Genomic DNA, 12217 nt, shown 5'->3' with positions numbered 1-12217 from the left:
CCAGGCACAGAGGTGAGACTGACTGCTCTGTAATTCTCCAAGTCATCCATTTTCCCCTTCTTGAAAATGGGGTTATATTTCCCTTCTTCCAGTCATCGGGAACTTCACCTGACTGCCATGATTTTTCAAATATGATGGCCAGTGGCTTAGCAACTTCATTCTCCAGCTCCCTCAGGACCCGCGGATGGATTTCATCAGGTCCCATGGACTTGTGTACGTTCAGGTTCTTAAGATGGTCTCGAACCAGATCCTCTCCTACAGTGAGCCCAACGTCTTCATTCTCACAGTCCCTGCATCTGCCTTCCAAGACTTGGGTGGTGCGGTCAGAGCATTTCCCAGTGAAGACCGAGGCAAAGAAGTCATTAAGAACCTCAGCCTTCTCCAAATCCTGGGTAGCCAGTTCTTCTGATAGCTTCTGGAGAGGGCCCACGTTGTTCCTAGTCTGTCTTTTATTTGCAATGTACCTATAGAATCCCTTCCTGTTACCTTTAAGAACTTCCTGTTACTTTAAGAAGATATCCATTTAAGAACTCTCTGGTCTATAATATACAGGTTTCTGAGGAAATTTCAACATAGAATTATCAAAATTTCACTGTTATTTTTTCCACAATACTGGCAATAGCTGGCATAGGCCCTTCATTCATCCTGCTGCCAGCTGCTTTATTAGCCATTTTAACTGTCACGGTGCAGGACAAACAAGCCACCAGAGAGACTAGTTGAAAGGTAGGTTAAGCAGCTGAATGAAAGGGGGGTGGGAGGAACAGGGGGGCATAAAGCAAACATCTGAAAAAAAGTATTGAAAATTTTGCTCTGCCTTTCTCTAAAAGAAAATACACAGTGGGAGTTTCTTGTTCTTTTTCCTGAAGTGCAGAACTCTGATTTTCTGAAAGGCTGGAAGCTGATGAAATCACTTGCACTTGTATCCTAACCAAAGACTGTACTAGGAGTATTTTCTCTACAAGTTTTAACAACCAAACCTTATACAGGCTTAATATTTTGTGCAGGCACAATGTAACTGAAAGGAGGAGGGAAAATAGGACATCTTTTCCTGCTTCCATACTGCTGGCTACCGGGTCACCTTCTCCAGCCCCCTGCAACACAGTGGTGCATTTGCAGCACTCCTCTTGCTACAGCCAGGGCTGCCTGGGATCCTGCATTCGGATTTCCCTCAGGCACCCCAGCAACCACTGCAACCCCACAGAGCTAACATCCCTACAGTCTTTACCTGCAGAGCACAGTAGAAAGTCCAAAGGGACTTCTGCTGCAGAAGAATAAAGGGCCCAGTCCTCTATGGGGTACATTAAGCCAAGCATCCTAACTGCTTGTGAAACCCACTCTATAAAAGAAGGGTTCAGAAAAGCAGATTCAGCTCTCCAAATGACAAGTCCTGTTAGAGTTCTGCTGATCTCCAAGGCGGTAAGGCACCTCCTCATCCCAGCAGAGCAGCTCAGAGGCAGATTACCCTGCTGCTGCACTCACATAGCCAAGCACGACGCCAACATATGTTCTTTGCTTTTTTGGCTGAAGTTACAGTCGTCTTTCCTCTCTTTCTCCCCCCACCCTTCATCCTTGTTCTGACTCTCACAGGAGCAATAAATGCCAGCAATAAATATTCTCAGCCTTACAAGGATTTCAGTAAATTAAAGTTCACATCCAAGGTTTGGGCAACTTCCTGTATTCTAAATGGGATCCAAATGAAGGTTTTCCAAAGTCTATACAGTATAATAAAAATAAAAAACATATCTAAATCATTAAAATGAGTGACAGCATTCCCTATACCAGTTCTGGACTCCATAAATAATGTATAAAACCAATCTGCATTATATTAGCAAAAGACAGAAATTAGAAAAGGGCGAGAGCAAAAACGTTTCATTTTTCGGCAACACAAAGAAAATCCTCCCTGCTCCTGAGCCGAGAGCTCCATCTCGTGGGTGACGGTGGATGCGGAGTCATTTCCCGCTTATCGCAATATTATTAATGTTTAAATTTTCACCCATTTAAAAGATATCATGAGAATACAAGCTCTTCACTGAAAACAGCAAACCAGCACCTCCGTGCTCTGCAGCCCCACCACCTGACTTTGCTCTGCTTTATTGCACATTTCCTCCCAAACTCTCGCTAGAAATGGGCCAGTGTTTTGTTCTCACCACTTACAGTGGCTACAGCCTAAGTAATTCATGTACGCTGGCATCTGTGATCTGCTTTGTGTCCCTGCCCGTGAGCTAAGCATGCCCACTGTGCACACTGGCGTCCGTGCCTCCCCTGCCCTGCTGCTGATGTGATGCTCATGGAAGCAGCAACAGGCTCCCATGGAGCTATCTGGGCTCTGAGCCAAGGGCTGCATGGAGCTATCTGGGCCAAGCCCTGGTCCTGATCCTACCCCAGGGGTTTTATTCACCAGTGTGAGGTGGAGCCTCATAATAGCTTTTTCGTTCAGCTCAGCTTTACGGGGTTTCCAGCTGGTTCCTTGGGGAGTGAACCCCGCGGCACACAACCCAACATGCTCCAGGGTGGCAGAGGGTTGTGTGGGAGCCAGTGCTGTGCCAGCAAAGGCAAGTGTTCAACTCAGCCTCTGCTCTCTTCTTCTCTCCCCACCCAGCCAGCCCATACCCAGCATACCTGGGAATCCTCCCCCAGAAATGTTTGCAGTTAAATTTATGAACATTTGGAATATACTCCCAGGATGTAAGACTACTTATCTGGATAGTGCTATTGCCTAGTTGCCTAGTTGCATTCCAATATGCCTCATTATACACCCTTTGACGCCACAAGTTCCTGTAGGGCACCACTATCTCTTCAAGCCACCCTTCAAATATGTGTGAATACATCCCTCACCCTCTTACCAGGAAAGGTGAGATAAAGCATTAAAAGACCCACCTTTCCTAATAGTTGGCTTTTTCTTTTTTTCTTCCTTAACACACTCTCCAGAATTGGAGATGCCTTAAATTTAACTGTTATTTCCAAGATACCATTAACCAACGAAGAGTGCTTTGTGACAGGCAAGAGTACAGCTTACAAAGCAATATCCTCCTAAATGCTACTGAATGCAGCAGTCTGCTGCACTGTCATAGGCTTATGATTAATAGAAATTTGGTTGTAGCCTAGCTTTTAGAAGTTGCAGTCCACAGCACAGAGGTGGGCTAAGGAATGAGACAACATGGAGAAAGAGAAGACACAGATATTTCACCAAATGTGGGCAGAATTCCCCCAGATACCAGACTACAACAGAAAATCCACACAAAGTGGGCACATTGACAACACTCATGGGTTTCCACAGCTGCCATGTCACCGCAGGTACATACCCATAGGGAGCCACTTCCCTCCAAAAGCCGGTGAGACTGGAGCCTGATGTTTTCAGACTCAGGACTCACGCCTTGTTTGTGAGGGGAAAAGCAGAGGAGGGGCCTCTCTTTGACTCTCCAGGTGGTTCTAAATGGTAGCTCAAGGTGAGTTCCCCACTTCTTAGGTAGCTGCAAAAGAACAAAATGCAAATCTAATCCCCCTCCTTTTCCTTCAAAGCAACCATGTGAAGTAGAGTTTGAGTGAAGTAGAGTCCACATACTGGGGACTCATGCCCAAAAGAATCTGCACTAGATCTTGAAACTCCTAATTGCATGTGAAACTTATGAGAGAAAAGGAAACCTACTGAGAGATGAAGGAAAATAGGCTGGAGGACCACGCCATTTCTCACTCAGCTGGGACAGGAGCTCACCGTGATAGTTCTGGATGATAGAAGTGTGCTGATCCTGCTCTTGAGCATGGCAAAGCCCAGACTTTCAAGCAAGGTGGTGAGCTGGGGATCTGAGATCAGCAAAGCATTTTGTGATGGAGGTAGAGAGAGCAAGACACAAAAACAGACCAAAGAAAGGCGAAAATGAAGAAGCTGACAAAATTAAGCCTGTGTATAGGTTATATATATGTATATATATTATAACCTTGTACATAGATGGAATATAATGTCAGTGTTTTGTAACAATTAGACCAGAAGGAAGTACAAAATACTGTTTGGTGGATTGCTGCAGTCAATGGCCATCAGCTGTTCATAAATCAAGTACACAGACAGACTGCAAACTGCCTTGCTGCCATGACAAACACACAGTGATTAATGTTTCTGTTATGGATTAGGGAAGCACTGAGGTAGTATTATATGTAAGTCTAAGATGTTACCTTTTTTTACTTCTCAGCTGAAGGCCAAGCAAAGTTTAGTCAATATTACTCAGAACTAAACTGCTAAGAGAGTCATATGTTTTATTTTATAACATACACAAAGGCATCCCTGCAAGTGGCTTCTTGATTATTTTTTTTTTTTTGTAAATTCAGTAACTATTATGCAGTAGCTTTTTCAGTATTTTCTTATACTTATTGTCCTATTTTGTGCTATGTAAGTTTTTGTACAGGCTGTATTTTAGCATATATGTATATGTAATTCTCTTTCCTTTGCTTGAGGGTGTTTTTCAGTCTCTGTAGTGTGGCATCAGTCTAGTATCTACAAATCATCTAGTCTCCTCAGCCTGGAGAAGAAAGCAATTGCTAGAAATTCCCCAAACTCCTCAGGATGAACAAGAAAAAGAGAATCCAAAGGCTCTCAGCAGGAAGAATTGTGGTGCCCCAGTCTGCACAGAGCCAGATCCTCCACCGCCAGGATCATCGTGAGGGTTCTGGGACACCATGGGTATTGCACACCTGGCTGTCCCACATCGTCTGTCCCCTCCAGACCACAGGACTATTTCCTCACGTACTCCTCATACATACAGACTCCTGCTAGTAAACTCAGCTTAGCTCAGCTTTTGGACAAGGAACACATAGGTGTAGCTGGAGTGTTTTTCCACAAGAGATACATTCTGAAAAACTTCAAGGATCAGTAGGGTCTGTGAGTATCCCTCCTCCCCAGTGCCTTTCTACGCTCCCTGCTATTTTCTCTGCCCATCTGAAAAGACTCAGAGGATTCATTAACAGGATTTCCTAAACTCATTAATTGATGAAGTGGAGGGAGAAGGGGGAAAAGTCACAAACACTGATAAAGCTAATACGTGACTCGATTCCTGCATCTGAAATCCGACCTATGGTTTTGGTTTTCTTATACAGCTTATCTGCAGCACTGTTGCTGCCCGTAGCATCTACCTAACACTCATGTTTGTGTGATTCCAGTGGTTTTAGCTGAATGCACTGTCTGATGGATGGCAGCATTCTAACCTAAATTGAAATATATTTCTTGGAATCACTGGTAGGGAAAAAAAAAAAAAATCTAACTCTAAATTAAAAAAATATACTCCTCTATGGTTTCATTTGCTGATGAAAGAAATAAGTGAAATGAAATGAGCCAAAATGCAAAACACATCTCTACGTTCATAGAAAAAGTCATTTGCTGCTATTTTAGCAAAATGCTCACAGAACTCATAAAACAACATTCTCTCAATTTCTTGTTATTATAAGGCAATTGTTCTGTGTTTATCAAAAGACTTAGAGAAACATACTGTTCTTGTCTGAGAAAAGCGTAATGTTAGCGGACAACTGTTCACTTGATTTTATTTGCTTCACAAAAAAAGTACTGTTGTATTCTGAATAACCAAAGACACCCACCATGTTTCCAATACATTGCTGTATGCACATCTCACTGTTTGGCTACTTCATTCTGTCAGTAGACATTATATAAAGGGTACAGAGTGGTGCAAAGCACACACCACCGAATACTTTGAAATGTATTTACTTTTTGGCATTATTCAGTAAGAATGCACAGACACTTGTCTTCCAAATCTTTTGCTAGACTTTCATAGTTCAGATTTTATGAAGCACATAGGTTCCATGAGAAAGGCTCATCATTCATATTTAATGTTTATTTGCATTGATCAGTCATCAATTAGCATTTTAAATATATGTAGTTCTTCTTTATGTTCCTCTATTATACAGCTCTCCCTTATACAACTGACTAGACTTCTTGTTTAACCTTCCAAGACACAACCAAGACTGTTCAGAATCTTATGAAGGCTCAAAATTAAAAATAACATTCTGATTCTGGGTTTTTCCCATAGTAAAATATTAAAAGAGATATTTTATTCACATTGATCTTCCTTTGCGCACATTTTCTGGTTCAGTAGGATTCAGCTATTTTCCTTTTAATTCTAAATAAAGCTTTTCAGTACAAATATTTCCTTCAGACTATTCAAATCTTTTAGCATGATAAACAGGCATTGCAATTCGACTGAATCGCTATACAGGTAAACAGTTCTTTATTCCACAAAAATTACAGGAAGTGTTGTGACAAGTATTTTCATCTTTCATATACAGTTCTAGCTCTTTCAGACACTTAGAAAAAGTATTTACACTAAACGCCTTGCAGTTGAGTCATAGTAAAGGCTCTTTATTAGGCATGCTTCTCATTTCAGAATGTCTTCTCATTTGGCAATAACTACCATCTTACATTGGTTAATCAGATAGGTCTGATTTTAAGTAACTACAGAGCCTAAAAAGACAGAACATTCAGGTTTTGCACTGCCTGGATATGTGAAAATCTGGCTTGGACTTCTCATATGACCTTGAAGTACCTGTCCATGGCCTGCAGGGATGTGTAGGGGTGCAGGATTCTGAAGCGTGCCGTAAATCCTGCTTTTCTGGGTCTTGGAATTCTTACGCTCTAATTCCTACCTTGGAAATCCTGGTAAATAATGGTTCTGTCCTGGTTTTCATACACAGAAAGTGTCAGTATACATTTGCAGTGTGGACTGAGCTTGCTGTTACACACTGGCTCATCACTGCAGAGCTCATAGGCCTGGTTTTGTGTTACTCGTCTTTGAATAGACATTCAGCTTTCCAAGCAGACAGAATTCTCTGCTTATATGGTAACAGTCATTCAGCTCATCAAACTAGGCACAGCAATCACTAAATAGAGGTAGGAAGAATTTTGAGTGTGTTTTTGCTGTTCCTCTCACTAACTAGTTTACTAGTAGCTTATTGCAAGGAGATGGATATGAAGTAGCAGGTGCAAAAAAAGAAAAGAGCAATAACATTTCTCAGTTGGCTTTTTGCAGGGGAAGAGGAGCTTCCCCTTGGAAGTTTCTTTCCCTGAATTAAAGACAATGCTCTGCTGGCCAGGGTCTCATTGGCCTTGGTCTTTTTTAATTTTCCTTTGGCAAAGATGTGCCCTTGGCTCTGTTTGTAATAACGCGAGGGATGTGGACTATGGGCCTTTGTCCTTCTTCAAGAGGAGGAGCTTGTGATGTGGTTTAAAACTGAAAGTATGAAAATCTGATCAGCAAAGTTTAGCAGCTACACGTTTTGACTGCTGTGACTCAAAATCTAGTGATTTCTTACATTAAAGAATAAAGACATTTACAAAGCCCCAGGTCTTTTATGGCAATGATCAGTGAATAATCAATAAATACAGAAAACAGTTCCCCATGATGTAAAACAATGGCCCAGAGGAGACCGATAGTTTAGTGACATTAAACTGCAGCTTTCCTCATTAGAGCTGTTGGTAAGGTGTGCCCTGTGATTAATGACAGATCATTTATACCGCATTACCAGCAGGCAAGTAATTCTAATTACCAATAACATTAAATCATAATCACTATGCAAATAGTTTACATAATGGAATAGAATATCTGGTCATTACAGGGCAAACAATTTACTATGTTAACTGAGGTTAGTCAGTTATTGCAGAGTAAATAACATTAGAAATTAAACAAAGCCAAACTAATATCAGGTTTTATCCAGCTAATAACCAGTAAGCTTATCCCTAGCAAAACACATCAGACAATGAAAAGACTATGTAAAAACACATCAGACCTTGTAACTTTGGTGTCTAATGCAACACAAATTGGAGATAACTTGTAAAAACTTCCTGTCAAGCCAGATGTTACTGGCTATCTGAGGTGCATGAATGAGTGGTTGGGGAAATTCGCAGTGAAGCTTACTGATTTTTATTGCTTCATAGATGATACTTTCCTGTCTTTGCAGGGTTAAATCTTCAGATGTGAGCCACACGATCCTGTTTACAGTGTGAAGGATAAAGCACTGTGGCAGTCAAAACCAGCCCAGATGAGGCCAGTCTGTGTTCACACACTTGAAACATAGCTGTAGAAGTAGCATTATACTAAATCTGGCACTAATCTAAATCTATTAACAGAGTTATTTACAACCATAAAATCAGTTAAAGTACTCACCCAGCACATGGGGCATGCAATGTGCTAGAAATATGGTGGAAAGGAAGAGAGCAAAATATACAGGAGGTAATAATATATCTTAGAAAAAAGCAAAAGGGAGCCCAGAGAATGCTGTATTACCACAATTGTGAAAATATGGATTTGAGGACTGAGTTATATACTTGACTATGGAGACGAAAATATTACAATGTTGGGGATGGGGTGAAAGGAACAGTGTTTTCCAGCTTTTCATTTCCCTACTGAGAGGAAAGGATAAAAGGCAGACGTTGTTGTGAATAATGCCTGAAAGCTAACAGATGTATTTGTGAGATTTAATACAGATGATTTTTTTTACTGAAGAGAGATTACATTTTATTTGCTTGCTCTCATTCTCTTTTGTCTTCTGAAATCATAAAGCAGAAAAGGGTAGCTGGCTTACAAAGCTGGACACTCAGGCACCATCAGGTATCTTTAGGGCATTAACGACGTTTTCACAAGGGACTAGTCTCCTTGTGATGCTGAAGGACATTTGGACATCAGCAGTGAATTCTAGCGGAAATCTCCATCCATGGTAAACAAATTGGAGACAAACCCTTGTTTTGGACTCTGTCCATATTCAGTGTTGCTCTTGTGACTCATTTTTGTTTTCCCAGTGTCTCAGATAACTCCATGTTAGGACATGGACAGATGTCCTCCTCAAGATCCCAAGTGCCTGTTCAACCATTCTACCCCCAGTTGTTTGCACAGGCAGCAGCTGGAAGCCGTCCCCACGGCTCTGCTCCTGGAAGGGATCTTGGGTGGATTTGCTAGAACACTTCAGTCAAACAGCCCTGTTAGTGCAAACCAGTTTCATCAGCTGTTTAAATTAACCCAGTTGTAGTTGTCTGAAGCAGATTAGCAAATGTTGACAAGATTCCTCCTGAGGACAGTAATCTCTAGCATAAGCAAGTAGCACACAGCTGGGGAGAGAGGGTACTTCCAATCTTATTTCCCACTTCCAATGGGCATAGCTGTGTGAATGTACATCCCTGATCTTAGGTAGCTGTGGTGAACAGCTGTGCAGTAACTGAGCATATTGAAAGCAACTTAGCCAAACTAAGGTCAGTCAAAGGGATGGGAAGTAGGGGGCACAGTTTTAGCATGTTCAAGTACCTACAAAAAGAGCTTTGTTTTCATAGGTGCTGCCTGGTGTCTGCTGTTATGGAAGCTAATGTTAGTGGCAGATGCTCGGCACCTGTGGAACCACCAATTTATTCAGGAATCTCACTCTTTATTAAAGTGCCAACTTTAATCTTAGCTCTGAAAGTTTTTCTCATGTACACAGGCCTTCTGAGTTTTTAATAAATTCTCTTTAAAGGAATCCTAATCTCAGTTCCTTCAGTTCTTATATTACCAGGAACAATATTTAGAGTGTGAAGGAGGTTGGAAGAGAGATTGGCCAGTCCTGTAGCAGGTAACAAAAGTGATTTTGTTGTAGTTCGCTAGTAAAGTATCAAACTCACTTCATGCATTGTGACTATGCAGCACAGATGTGTGCTTGCCAGTCAACTGCTTTGCCTATGAATGCACACAAAAAGAAACTTTTAAAGTGACACGAGGAACTGCTCAAGCCTTTGTAAATCCAGACATAATGAGAAAAGTGAGTAAGGTGGTACTGAATGAGCTATTTTGATATTAAGACTGTAGAACATTATGGTGTGATAGGGCTTGAATTAGGAGAAGGGCAATAAATTAGTCTTATGCTATTTGAAATGCTTAGATACAATAGTAGATAACACTGAGGATTAAAACATACTTGTGCATAGATGAATTCTGCTCATGTTTAGTACATCGGTAGTCAGATATAATGTATTGCTGAAGAGTGGGTTACGTGAGTCACTTTCAACTTATTAGCTCTAATCCGGATGTGACCCTTTCAGCTTAGCAAGACAGAGGCATGATGTCCAGGCAAGCAGTGCTGTAATTACTCCCCAAATTTCTTCATGAACCAGCAGTGCTCTGGATCAGGAGCTTGGCCCATCCTTGCCTGCCCAGGGACTGCAGGTTCCTGCAGGAGGATGCTTCCTGCTGCAGTTCTGGTGAATTCAAAATCCTTAGCTTCTGCTTTTTCACTTTTAATGCTTACTTCTGCCCTGCTCTTCACCCCATGGCTTGCTCTTTTCTAACCATGTACCAACAACAGTTGCTGCCTCTGCAGTGAGTTACTTCAGTGAGGCAACTGGGATATTGTTAGGCAGTCCTTGATCACCATGGTTATTAAAACAAACTCATTCATTCATCAGTATTAATTAATGCATGTTATTCAAGGCTCCTAAATTTCTCAAAATATTTTTCCTTGGTAGTGAAATATCTCTTGATCACACTGATTTAACTTCTAATATGCCTAGCATCAGAGCCTGTTGCAGCAGCAGTTCATTCAAGTTCAGATCCCGTGGCCCAGGTCAACCTGGATGGGGCATAGCCGTGTGAAAACAGCTACCTGTGAGAAAGAGATGCAATAAGCCTTGCTTGGGACATCCCTGTGGATCCTCCGCCCATGATCCATCACCTGCATTTAAGCTCTGTGGACTGAGACCACACTAGTGAGGCCCTTACCTTGCCCCCTGACTGGTGCACACAACTCTGGAGCTCAAAGGCTTGTGGCTCCCTGGTGCGTATGGTGCCTAACATAGCAACCAACTACCTGCTCCAGGGCCAGATCAGGCAACTGGTACTGGATGTATTTTCAAAACACTTAGGTTTTATCTAATTTTATTTGAAATAATCTCTTCCTATTTCACTTGAAAGGGATTCTTAAGCTTGCGTGCAGATTTATGTCACTTCAGAGGAATACAACAGGACTTGAGAGATGAAGCCTTTGTGTGTCAGCTAGAAGATAAAATGAGAGCAAATCCTCCTCCTCTACTGAGGAGAACTAATGAAACAGGGCTACTTAAATTTAATACTCATGCCTGGCCACACTGTTATAGCAGAATTCATTTTTTCGATCACTGGGCAGAGTGAAACCCTGCTCTGAGGCTGGATGGTCTTTTCTTAATTTGGGTTGTTAATAAAGGTAAAGGCATGGTAATTCTGGATTTACCTGAGTTTACTGAATATTCTGTTTAGTAGACTAGCTAACTGTGTTTTAACTCAACATCCTTCACTAGTCCACGCTATAACAGTGATAGAGAAAATTCATACCCATTCCCAAGATATACCATGCTGCTGTATGCAACCATGCATTTCTCCATCTTCAGCCCATGTTTCAACATCATCTAAAAGGAAAACATATGACCAGTCCTTGGAGAGAATTCACCAAGCAGCTGACTGATCCAAGAGCCTCCTGTAACCTTCCCTCCTGTCTGAGTACAGTAGGTAGCCTGGTATAGCGATGAATTAGCCTCACTGCAGCTTATTTTGACAAGATATATTTCCCTTTAAACTGCATACATAGTGCTTGATTCTCCACCTGCCTGTATCTTTGACAGAGAATAGCTTAATTCCCTTCACCCTTTACTAACTGAAAAAATAAGTTTTCTATAAGTTGCATTTCAGACACTTGGTCAACAGGGCTGGATGGATCACCTTTCTCATCTTCTCAGAGAAGACATGCTCAGGCTCTCTTTCCCACCCACCACTGGAACACTGCCACTCCAACAACACCTTTACTTCTGTTTAGATAGACTTGCCAATAGGTTTCATGCCAGCAACCCATTGGCATTTTCCTTAATTTCCACTTATTTATCCTGGAAAGAGTCTTTCCTCCTGGATATTGTAGGTTGAACTCAAAAGCTCCCCTTGTCTGCTCTGGTTTCTTCATATTCCTACTGTCACAAGAAAGTCTCTCTCAGCAGTGGCCCCAAGGGAAGATGAAAGATGACTTACAGTGGGTGATGCAAAACTTTGGTCACATTCTTGCTTTTTTTCTCACACACAATGCAGGATAGCTAGCACCTCTTTGAAACTATTTATGGAAACATTGCTGCATTACATGTAATCTACCTATGCTATGTTAAGGAAACGTAATCTAAACCAGGGAAGAACACTAACTCTGGGTAGATGAAAACATGTTTGTTTCACATTGGTTTATCAATATG

The sequence above is a fragment of the Psittacula echo genome (genome assembly GCF_963264785.1).
Source record: "Psittacula echo genome assembly, chromosome: 1".
NCBI lineage: Eukaryota > Metazoa > Chordata > Aves > Psittaciformes > Psittacidae > Psittacula > Psittacula echo.
The sequence above is the reverse complement of the archived record's forward strand: the minus strand, read 5'-3'. Positions refer to the sequence as shown.